Source organism: Ambystoma mexicanum, chromosome 6p, assembly GCF_040938575.1.
Source record: "Ambystoma mexicanum isolate Mex_15411 chromosome 6p, UKY_AmexF1_1, whole genome shotgun sequence".
NCBI classification, from domain to species: Eukaryota; Metazoa; Chordata; class Amphibia; order Caudata; family Ambystomatidae; genus Ambystoma; species Ambystoma mexicanum.
In genome coordinates this window covers 1,155,276,708-1,155,289,739 of record NC_090935.1, presented here as the reverse complement: position 1 = coordinate 1,155,289,739, position 13,032 = coordinate 1,155,276,708, and positions in this window count along the sequence as shown.

Genomic DNA, 13,032 nt, shown 5'->3' with positions numbered 1-13,032 from the left:
ACAGAATAGTCGTTGACGGGGTAATGACCTTGGTAGATGAGGTCGTTGACGGGTCCCTCGACGAGGTCCATGATTACTACGAGGTTGTCGACGATGGAGCCACCAACGGGTCCCTTGACGGGGTCTGTGTTGATGAGGTCTTATGCTTGGCAGCTGGCGTCAGCGATTTCCTCGCAGAAGGAACCTGGCCGCTCGACTGTAGACTACTCGTCGACGAAGAGGATGATGACGGCCGGTATCTCTTACACCTGAGCTCTGCCGCCGAGGAGGTAGTCTGCTAAGAAGCCGTTGGAGCATGAGAGGATTTGGCCTTTTTAGGTATCTTCCCCTGCAAAAGGATCTCTACTTGTCAGACAGAGCATGCTCTTTGAGTCTGCCGACCCTGGAAGAGGCATGACTGTCAACAGAGGCTGAGTCAGAGGCCTTCCCTTCCACAATCCACGCGACTAACCATCTATGCTGGTCCTTCCAAGTCTTGGAGGAGTAGACCTAGCATATGGAACATCCGTCCGCATCGTGCTCAACATGTAAGCAGTAGATGCACTTGCGGTGCTGATCTTCAATAAAGATGTTTTTCAGGCCGCAATTTTCGCAGGCCTTGAAGAGGCTTTTTCTCATGGCATCCACCATGGTGTGAAGAAGGCCCAGGCCTAGGACCCGCAAACTCGACCCACAAACTCGAGTTGCAGCGATGGAAGGATCTCCTCCGGCAACGGGTCCCTGCCGCCAGTAGCCACAAATGTAGACGATTTCTCCAAAAAATAGGCAAACAGGTTATCAAATTTCGAAGAGCGGAACGTAAGGACTCCCAACACAAAAATGTGCAGTAAAAATCTGAAGATGTCCCCCTGGGGTGGAGCTTAGGAGGATGAATGTCATTGGCTGGAGCAGTTGTTACGCTCACCTGGTCTCTGCGGGGACGTTGGGGCACGGTTGCAGCCCTCCCTGGAACTGGCTCCCCTGGGTCAGGCTTCTTTCCCTGATCCTGTGTTGTGGACTGCGCTGGTTGTTGGCACTGCCCCTGAGAGAATACGAGAGGTTGTGAGAATGCTGTGATATGGCTGTGGTTCCCCTCAAACCCTTCTTCCCAGAATGTGGTGAGCATGCGCCTACCCATATAGTCTCACCTGTTTATTTATGATGGTGAGCTCTCCGTCCTGCTTCTGACTGCAGGGGCACCTTAGATAGACCTAGTTTCTTCACTGGTCCATGTGCGTGGCAGCCCAGACCGGCTGTGGCTGAACAACTTCAAAGGTAAGTGTTCTGCAACAATGATTATTGTCCGTATTCCTTTGTAATGTCTTTTTCTGTGATTATTGTCCGTATCCCTTGTAATGTCTTTCCTTCTCCCCAATAGGTAATGAGAGGCCCAGCGGAATTGCAGTGTTGGAAGGGAGCCCCAATTGAGGCCTGAGGAGTTTACGATGTCCCAAAAGGTGGTAAATTTGGCTCTAAGGTCAAGCGTGAGGATTGTGTTGCACGCGACCTTAGCGTAATGTCTTTGGGCCTCATTACGAGAATGGAGGTAATGAAAAAAGGAAGGCGGAATAGCAATACCGGCATCGCTAACGGGTCTGGGGCATTACGACCCGACAACCCGCCAATTCCCGGCACCGCCCGTACCGTGCCCCCTCATATCTTCGGCTAGTAAATGCTGGCATGCCGGTAACAGGAGGACATGCAAATACCGGCATCCCAAAGGCGGTAATCAGGGCCTGCACGATGGTGGCAATACAGGCATCGCGGACCACCCGCAAACAGCAATCAGCAATCAAGCCAACTGCCACAGGTGCACACAATCACCACAGGTGGACTCAATGGAGCCTGGCCCAGTATAAAAGGAGTACACCCAAACGCCACACCCCTTCCTACACCAAAATGATACCACTAGCTGTTGCAATCATGGCGCTGGAGGACATACCTATACTGCTACAACTACAGCAACAACAGCAACTACAACAACAACTACAGCAACAACAACAGGCAGCACAGAGGAGACGCCGGAGGAGGGTGAGACAGGCCCAGCAATTACCACCAGTGCCACCAGTAGTACCTCGTAGACAGCCACCAATCCCTCTCATTAGACCCAGCCCATTCAATCTAACCCCTGACCAGATCCACACCCTGTACCGGTTGGACCGGGACACCATCACCACCATAGTGGAAATGATAGGCAACGACATTGCCAGCCTCATAGAAATATGCACTGCCATCCCCCCGCTACTAAAGGTGGTGTCTCTGCTCCACTTCCTGGCCACAGGCACCTACCAGCACACAGTGGGACAGCTGCATGGCATTTCACAACCACTATTTTCACGCATGCTGACCCAAGTGCTGGATGCTCTCCTGAAGCACGCTAGCACCCACATATCCCTACCACGGACTGCCCAGGAGATAGCCGACACCAAAGTAGGCTTCCATGCACTGGCAGGCATGCCCAATTGTGTTGGTGCCCTGAACTGCACCCATGTAGAATTGGTAGTCCCTCATGCCGTAGAGGCGGTGTACCACAATCGCAAGCTATATTACTCCAACAATGTGCAGATGGTATGTGACTCCAGCAAGATCATCACACATTGATGCGCCCGATTTCCCGGATCAACACATGATGCCATGGTGCTGCCTAACTCCACGCTACCCCATCACATGGGCGACATGCTGGACCACGTGCCTGGCTGCTTAGTGAGTTGCCTGACTTGGCCATGGCAGTGATGTGTTGGGATGCATACTCCACCTGGGTGGGAATGGGGGGAATGCATACTCCACCTGTGTGAGAATTGGGGGGGGGGGTGCATACTCCACCTGGGTGGGAATGGGGGGGATGCATACTCCACCTGGGTGGGAATGGATGGTGAGTCGAGAATGCACACAGAGCTAATGACTCCTGACCTGAACCTCCCAACCCCAACATGCCACATCATTGGCACACATCTGACCATTTACGTATATCAATGACCACATGTAAGACGCACAACCTAGCCACCATGTGTATGTCAAGCAACGCATGACTAAACAGGATCGCAACTGTGCCAATGTGGCTAGTATGGCCATGCACAGTGTAGTATACACAGCAAAAATATGTGGCAAAACATTGTCATACAACCACAGTACATCCGCTTCAGCATGCATTATTTGACCCTGCACCATCTATTCAACGCCATCCAGACTACCACACCATACTGCAGTATCGAATGCATCGAAACAATATTGGTGCATACGTACAGGGACATGTTCAGGTCCACAGCAAATAGCTGTGCCCATGACTGTGTATCCTGAAGGTGGCAGCTCAGAGTGACTCACATAGACCTATCTGTATTCTTTTGCAGGTGATGGGGGATATCCCTTGAAGCCGTGGCTACTTACCCTGTGCGGAACCCGCGGAACAGCCATGAAGAGGAGTAAAATCGGGTATATACCCGTACCCGTGTTGTGATTGAGCAGACCTTTGGCCTGTTGAAGGCACGGTTCCGCTGCCTAAGCAGGTCTGGTGGAGCACTCCTTTATGCACCTGTGAAGGTGGCACAGATAACCATGGCCTGTGTCATGCTGCACAACATGTGCGTCCAGAGAAATGTACCACTGCCACCTGACATTGACATGCATGCACCGGGTGAGGATGATGAGGGTCAAGATGGAGGAGAAGCAGCACCCCTGCCAGTACCCGATGCACAGGATGGCCGTGCAGTACGCCAATCACTGATTCACGAATACTTCTGACACACAGGGACCTTGATAGATGTGTCAGTGACACATTGTACACTGTGTCCATGTGGACATTCACACAGGGAATGTGGGGAGTTGGCCACTGTGCACCGTCATACATTAAATTGATACACACGAAAAGATGAATGTCCAGCCATTTAATTTTTTTAACACAATGGGTGTATTCATATATCAACTGAAGAAAGTGCAACCCCCAACCCCAAACACCGCAGTGAACTCCTCCAACCCCCCCAGTGAACTCCCCAAACTCCCCAGTGAACACCCCCAACCCCCAGTGAACTCCCCCAACCCCCCCCATGAAATCCCCAAACTCTCCAATCTACTCCCAAAACACCCCAATGTACTACCCCTAACACTCCCAATCACCGCCAACACCTTTTGACCCACTCCGATAGTTCTTCCATACTATTTGCGGGACTTCTTGCTGTCCGGGGGCGGCATTTCAGTGTGCCTCGCACTCCGCCGTGTTAGACGCACAGGGCTGGAGGGTCCAAACGAAGTGGGGGCAGCGGAAGCGGGTGTGGTGGATGTTGAGGAAGCTGTGGTCATTTGCACGCCTGGTGCGGGTTGTGGCTGCTGCATGTGCAGCAGGATGGATGTGAGGACCTGAGTGATGGCCCCCAGACAGTCTCATCAACAATGCCGAGCTGTTCACGGTGGCTGTGTTGGCAGCTATGGCGGCTGTGTTGGCGGCTATGGTGGCTGTGGTCCCTGCTATGGCTATCCCACGCCTGGTGTCCTCCCCATTGGCGATGTATTGCCGGAGCAGGTCTAACATAAACTCCTCTCTGGTCTCCACCCTCGCCAGCCGTGCCTCAAGGCTGATGGTGGGAGCAGCAGTGGTTGAGGGTTGTTACGCTCACCTGGTATCCACGGGGATGCCACCCAGCCCTGATTGGATGATTTGCACTCTCAAACCCTCTCCCGGTCCCTTGGTAAGGCCTCTGGTTAAAGATGGGTCTGCAATATAGGAGAGCTGGATTCAATACCAGATTGTCTTTATGTTTTCCCACCTCCCTTGGCCTCAACTCCTTCCTCCCCCTTGGGCCCTCTCCTCACCTTAATATTGTAGAAGGTGGATTGTCCATCCTGCTCCTCGTGGCAGGGGCGCGTAGATGTGAGGGGCCAGCAGCGACCAAGTTACTTCACTGGTGCAAGCCCCCCCCCTGTGGGAATCCAGGCCTGCTGCGACTCCGTAGGTTTGCTGCTTTAAAGTCTTTATATGCACTTCTTATGTTCCTCTTAGTTTGAATAATAATGTCTTGCTTCTTTCCTTTTAGGTATGGAAAGGTATTTTGGAGTTGTCATGCAGTTTGAAGATGAGCATGGGCCGGTAGGCGAAAGCGCGGTGTGCGCGATGCTGTCCGGTGAGTAATGCGCAATGCATGTACCTTGTAACTGAGCTATGTGTGTGCCTCCATGTTGGCTGAACCCCCCCCCCCCAAGTTAAATAGTCCCAAGTAAATAGTCCCAATCTAATGTTGGTCTTCATGATGGTTATGAGCCTGGCGCCAAAGGCACCAGGACTGACTCCAAGAGAGTCTTGGATGAGGTTTTAAGGCGTTTGACCTGGCCCTAACTGGAAGGCTGACTTGCCAGTGAGGGCAAGGGGCAAGGGTCATGACAAGGGTTCAGTGACGGGGCCTGCAATAGCAGTACTGTCCTTGTGGAAGCTGCTTAGGTCTGAATCGTGCAGGCAGGGATCCGTACTGCTGCAGGTGGGTGAGGGTGGGCACGGGGCTTGGGGAGTGTGGACACTCCACATGCGTCAGTCCTTCCTGGTCCACAAGCTCCTCCACTGCATCATCAGTGTTGCTCAGTTGTTCTACAGCTCTGCCTTCCACTGGTGTGGGTGTAGGCAGCTCAGTGTCCACGGTGTCAGGCGCACTGGGTGATGGACTGGGCTGCGAGGCGGCTCCGGAGGTGGGGGTGTCGCTGGCCGTTGTCATTGGCTGGGACGTGGATGCCCTTGTGGTGGGATCCTGGCTGGCATCTTCTCCATCGGTGCCTGGGGGGGTAGAAGAGATGCAGGGCATCAGTGATGGTGTTACATGCTAGATGCATTATAGGGTACTGTGGAGTATTTCATTTATCATGCATTCATATCTTACAGGTGTGTCACACAGGGCAGTATGAAGGGGGCATTTTGGCATTTGCTGCATGGCAGGTGGCATGGCGTTGCATTGGGGTTTGGGTGATGTATTACATGGGCAAGGTCCGTGTGTGTTGGCTGTGTGTTGGTAATGGGATTGGCACTCAGCATGCATTTCAGTGTGGGAGGGTTTGGCCGTCCATCTGGACAAGAATATGTTGATGTGTGTGTTGGGACATGCATTGCCTTGCCTAGACTCTCTTCCACATCACTTGTGCTACGTCATGGTTTGCCCTACAGGGATCGGCAGGGTCACTCACCTCCATCTGCAGATGTTGCCGCACCCATCTCCATCTCCCCAAATCCCTCGATGGACTCCAGATTGATGAACGTGCTTGCCGTCTCCTCCCAGGTGGTCAGTTTGGCAGGAGAGTGGGGACCCCCGCCTGTAGCCATGGCCTCCCTCCTGTTGCTTGACAGGATATTACGAACCCTGAGGCGGAGGTCATCCCACCTCTTCTAGCAATCCTTCACTGTCCCTGGGGTGGTTCCAACAGCAGAGACCTTGCGGGCTACCTCCTGCCAGATCTCCTTCTTGCGCTGCTGCACCTCACGCTTCAGGTTCTGCTCATTTATCACATCAGCATGTGTGGCAAGGGTGTCTGCCAGCATGTTCAATTCTGCATCAGAAAAGCGCTTTTTCCGCAGGTGGAGGGTAGTCTTCCGGGTTGCCTTCGACATGATGAAAGTATTGCCACGGGTCTCTCCTGAAAACAACTTGTGGTTTGGGAGGATTGCAATGGATTGTGTTTTTAAAGATGGCCGCCGGCGCATTTCCCTGTTCCGACGTGATGATGTTACTTCAACGTCCGGTATTCCGAGCCCGTTATTAGCATGTTGTTATTACCAGGTCGGTATTAAGGGGTTCCTCCTAGGCAAAGGCGGTATCAGCGGGTCCCGTGATGGCGCTATCGGAGGGTTGGAGGGCCTTTAGCGGCATGCCGGTATGGCCATTACCGGCATGGGGGTTCGCGCGTGCTCACGCACTCGTAATCACCCACTATTGGTGGTGTCATACGAGCATGGACCCGCTCGTAACTCCATGCCGGTAATGACCCCTTTTTTACCGCGCTCCTCGTAATGAGGCCCTTTATGTTGTTTCTGACCTTTTTTGTCCTTTTCTCTTGCAGGGATGGCCTGGTGAATTCAGACGTGACTGCTGCTAGCCGAAGATCTGCCGGCGGGTGATGGATGCCTGGATCCGCGAGGATGCTGCCCGAAGATGGATTCCAAGTAAGTGATGGAAACCGGGATCAGGTAAGGATGCTCTCCGACTGCTGTGGTTGCTGGAATCAGGTAAGGATGCGCTCCGACTGTGGTATTGCTGGAATCAGGTAAGATGCGCTTCATTCGATGATACTGCTGGAATCGGGTAAAATGCGCTTCAGGCAGCGGTGAGCGTTACGCTGCTATAAGTAGACTAACGCGAAGCGCTTGCATGTGGGCGTGACAGGCTTAAATAGCCTGGTCCCAGCCACGCCTCTGCTGCCTTTTGGCTCCACCCTGCCACTCCCAGCAGATGCTGTACGTGCAACCCAATGTATTCCTATGGCCATGCCCGATCTGGGTGCACGTGGAGGCCCTGCAGGGGAGGAAATAGCACGTGCACCAGAAATAAAGTGTGCAGAGCACACTTTGTCATGAGCCTGACGCCAAAGGCGCCAGGACTGGGTCGAACTGGACCCTTTATGTGATGGAGCTTGTGGTCCTTGCCCTGTGGCCATGACAGCAGTATGACCCGAACTGACAGCAGTAGGCTATAGAAGTAACTCGCAGTTTTTAACTTTAAAGCAAAACTACTTTAACTTTACAGAGGATTCCCAGCCTGACGACAGGGAATATTCATGGGCATGTGAATCCAATCTCGCCTAGAAACACTTGTGTACAGGAGCATTATACATGATTTATCATATCATGTAAGACCCCATGCTGGAGAACTCATTGTAATGGTAAGACGTGAATGATGTTTGACAGAATCCAAGGTCATAGAGCTAAGGAAACCCTGAGAGATCTCAGGGTCATGGAGTGACCTAAGAAGGTTGATGTACAAAAGAAAACAGAAGCCATGGAGATTCCTAATGAATCTGTCTTTACCATAAATCCTACCCTGAGTAACACCCGGTGGGGCATGCACAGGCATGCACCTTTGTTTTTTTAGAGTAGGGGGGACTTTTAAATGATAGGTTTAGGAAAAGGTTGTAGCTCAAAGTTAGCCTGAAAGCTGAAGTACTTATGAAGGTTAGGTTTGGACTTCGTTGGATATCACCTTTGAACTTTGGTTGCTATTTGTGCATTCTGAGGAATCAGTTTGGGTTGGTAAGCAGTTCATTCATCTTTGGAGTTGATGTGAGAAAGTAGCTTTTTCATGGTAACATTAGGTATGTTTGGACTGTTAATAGTTGTGTAGGTGGTTGGCGCAATTCCCTGGAGCCTCTTTTGCCTTGCATACCCTTGGTTGGGTTTCCTTTGTATGTATCAAACACTGTGCATTTCATTTTACTCCCACCACGTCTTGCATTTTGTTTTGGTGAATGCTTCAGCCAGCTGTTTGCACGCCTGAATACGTTTTGACATATGCAAATCCACCATGCGATCAATAATTGCAACAGATAAGATTCTTTCATGTGGAATATTGGTAATTGCTTTTGTTGGAGTTGTTTGCTGTTCATGCTGCTGCTTTGAAGTGGTGGTGGGAGTGGGATCAATGTCAAGATTTTGATCAGTTTGCTTTTTTGCTGGCGAAGATGCACACCCACCATCATCATGGGCATTGATGCTAGTACAGCTGAGAGTTCATAGATCCCTAATGTCTTGGGTACATCACAGCAAGTAATCTGGCAAATGATGATCTCGCTGCTCTTCAGTTTGTAACAGTTCCAGCCAGTTTCATTTGTATTGTCTGCTTGGTGCTGGAACACAGATTTAGTATGTTCTTCTTCACATGATCCCATGAACGCATGGACATAGATTCGGAGATGAGATGAATCTCTGTTTTGAACTGATCAATCGAATACCAAGAGCATGGAGCTGACCCACCTCTTCCGTAACAAACTCAGACAAACCTGCCCAGGATGCAATGTTGATGAGGTTAGCTCCATCATATGAAATTGGATTTCTAATCTGTCCGAGTTCAATAAGCAATATGCTTATTGCAATATCCTCCAGGTTTACTGCTTCTTTAGAGTTGAAATGATGTTTTTGTGATGCTAAATGCTCTGGAATCCCTGCCATGTTCGATGTCTGTTCAGATATATGGTCAAGTATTGGCACTGTAAAAGAATAATGGCACACAAGTGCCCTAGGGTGTTGTGTTATGCCTACTACACACCCACAGTTCTGTTTTCGAGAGCTTCATTGCCTTCAAGAGTGCAGAACGGAATATGAGGTTTAGCCACACCCAGTTTTTCCTTTTCAAGATGTTCCCATATTGATGGATCTGACTCTTTCATGACACTAATTTCTGCAAGATAGTATGCCCTCCTAATTATGAAAGTGCAATGCAAAGAAAATACCCAATGACTGCTTCCACTAATGAAATGTGTGGATTCCATGTGTTTTAACTGGCCACATTTTTACCAACCAATTTTCTACAGCACATATTTAACATTTTTTGCCATAAAAATGGATGGCTCCAAATGCTGGTGCAGGGCGGGGAGTCCCCCTGCCCTGCACCAGCATTTGGAGCCATCCAGGTTGGAACACACTCAGGATAAGAACTTGTTTTCCTAGGTTCATTGGGGAGCCTGTAATATCATAATAATCGGTCCTGCTTGCAGAGTCTGTGCTGTCAACATTAAAAGTAGTGCTATTTGCCTACATGGGGCAAGGGTGTGGGTGCCTTTCGTTGCTGTAGGTCCATTGAGGGCCCTACCTACCGCTACCCCCCCCCCCCCGGAAAAAGATCGCTGCATCCCTCCGTGAGGCTGAAGCCCGCGGGGGAAAGGGTGCGAGTGTTTGCATCCGTGGGTGCCCTTCCTTGCTGTTGCTGCCGGTCCGTTGAGGCCCCGCCCCCTGGAAAATTACTGCTGCATCCCCCCAGCGAGGCTGATGTCCGCAGGGGGAAGGGTGCAGGTTTTTGCACCACGGAGGGCGTCCTGTAAGCGCCACTGGAAGGCCCTTGAAACAACTATTCGAGCTACTAGGTCACCCATCAGCATCGACTGACATTTGCAGCTGGGGTGAGGAACCGGAGGACCGCCTGGGTTGCTTGGAAAACAGGTGAGATGCTCCTAACTTGTCATCGTTTCTGCTACTGCCAGAATAGACTTTGGGTCAACCGGCCACCCCAGGGAATCATGGGGTCAAGGGAAAAAATGGAGGAGAGCTGCCCTGTGCTTTGCGCACCCCTAGCTCAAAACAGAAGGCTCAGCAAACGCAGTGATTCCAACACGGACAGGCGACCTTTTGTTTTCAATGACGTCCAAGTAAACCCTGCAAATCCCATAAACCCTGTACCTGTGTTTTAATCCACACTAAAAATGAAAATCATACAAGTTAAAAGGAAACTCCCAGCACCAGTGTCGGCACCAAACCAAGCGATAACATTATGTACACAAGAGTTAAAGTTAATGTCAAAACACCCTTTGGCGATGCACATTCTTTAATCACTGAAGTCAACAATTCCCTGGGTTTGTCTGGCCCCCTCAACCTTTCTTCCAGCCAACTTGGATCCATGGGAGTGAGGGGAGAAGCGTTGCCCAGACATTGTGGACCCCGTTGAACCTGATAAGCTGATAAGGATGGATGCTTGCGTTTGCGCTGTACAGGCGAGGGCATGGACTCTGTACTAGTGCCAACACCTATGGATGTTCACCAAAGGTCTGATTCGGGGGGAGTCGCTGCTCTTGGTCTTGTCGTAATCCTGGAACAGCCAACCCTATAAGCTGCTCTAAGACTGTAATCCCTCTGGTTCTAGACGCCCCTTACTATCGACCTTCTGGACATGCCTTGGCTCCCCATATCTTAAAAACTGTGATGGGGGAAACCACAGCGCCTAAGAAGCCTGGCCCCGATGAATTTCTTGCCCCTGTTAAACCTTCTAACACAGCTATATGGCCCGAGGGGTCTCCTAAAGGGATAATGGAGGGCAAATAAAAATTTGGATCAGGGGGCATAGGAACTGTGGGAATGGGGTCACAGCTAGTCCAAGAGGGGCCCATAGGTGAATCGCTCTTAGTTCTGCCGTTAGATAAAGGGCAGTGCGGTTCTTTTTTTCCCTGTGAGAGAGCGCCAACAGTATACCAACTCATGGGAACGAGAGGGGCAAGTGCCTAGTGTTTGTCAGTGTAGTACTGTCCTGGTTGAAATCTTCCAATTTAAGAAATTAGTTCTCCATCTGATTGAATTGGTGGGCAGTGGCACGAGTAAGGAGTGCCTCTTGTCTGGTATGGGGGCTAAACAAGAGGCCCATGCGATGCAAGTGGATGATGGTTTGTCGGCACCTGAGTTGACAATTGGCCCGGATGATACTGTCACCAATTACAGTGACTGGGGGCTCATAACTTGGCCCAAAATAAATACCCCTTCATTCAGCGGGAGGAGAGGCGTTGTCTAAGCAAGTTCACAATAACTATGTGCATAGTGGGGCCAGCCTCACCCTCCACCAGCCCCCATTTCCACATGCTCTGGGCCCAAATGTATCCAGGGTACCCGGGGCAACATTTCGGTTAGGTCATGTTCCAGAAGGATCAACAGTCAATAGTAGCATGCTAATGCCACCACGGGTCAGGAGGTCACTTTATCTTATCTCCATAAGTTTCCCAAGCTTGCTCCAAACTATCATGAGCCCAGAGGTGCCCTTTTAAACAAATGTGTTCACTGGATGCAGATTGTGAGAGGCTGCCCATTAATTAATCGGGAGCATATTATACGTTGCACTAGGATCCGTGGCCAGGGAGCCAATGAATATGACTATCAGAATTGACTTCAGTCACTATTGCCTAGTTGAGGGCGCACTAAATTGTAACAAGTCCTGTGGTCCCTTACTAAAATCCCTAGGATTTAGTCACTCTCCCTGTGATAGCACCCCTCATCCGTTTATGCTCACAGGAGCAAACGCTGTTCCACTGGGGAACAGGTCCCCAAGCGAGGATCCCTTGTCCAGACCATTTAGGTGTGTGGTTCATTGACAGTGTACAGTTATTTTGAGCCCTAACATAGGTAGTGGGTGTGATCTCAGATATTTATGATACCACCCAGTGAAACTTGCCATATTTCTAATCCAAACCGACTTTAGGATCTTTTGTGTGTCTATGGGAAACCCTAGGTCGGATGCTTGTACTTGTGTATGTAAACTTTTATGGCTCCACGCCGAAATAAAGTTAAGATGCTGAAGATGGCTATTTGCTATAATTCCAGTTTTGCCTAGAAACTCGGCCAATTCTACTTCTAAAAAAGATTTTGAATCCTTAGCCCTTCTGTTAACACCAGATTCCTTAAAATCGCAACGATTTGGCTTTTGTAGGAGATGAGGTCTGTCCTGCAGCATGGGAGTTTTGCAGTGAGTGATTCAGCGTGCTTGCATCGTACACGTCTAAGGCTTGGGATCGATCTTTGTCATGACATTCTGGATCATGGGCCATCACAGCTGAATGAAGCTCTCCTCTTCCACCAGGTATGTCCTTAGGAAAGTCCAGAATATCTGCAGCAGAGTGTATACATCTTCCTTTCACCAGGTCCAGTGGATGTGCTGCTCCATTATCTGCCATGCGCCATAAAGCTTCGTAAGCAGAAGCTGCCTCAAGCCCGAGTTTTAGGTACAGTTGATTGAGGGACCCAAGCTATGCTTAAGCTGCACCAAGTATTTGCTGCGAGTTTGAGATGTATCTTTAGGGCAACGGCAATCTGAAGTGGATGCTCACTTGTGTGTATTAACTTTACTGAAGTTAAGGCACCACATGGGGCCTGCCTTTCTGTTAGGCACTCATGCAAAACACATAAGAGTTTGTCATAAAGTAGCAGCCTTCTGGTTCAAATGTGCATTTGCATACTGCAAGCTATCAAACCTTATTCTCCACCCTGTTCGCAATTTGAAAAAGCATGACACTTCCTGTTGTATTGTTTGTGTAGCTTTGTAAGGCGTGAAGGAACCTGTGAATTTCCACTTCTCATCTGCAAGGATGGTTTTCCGTAGCAATTTGGCAGCGTGATAAAAGACA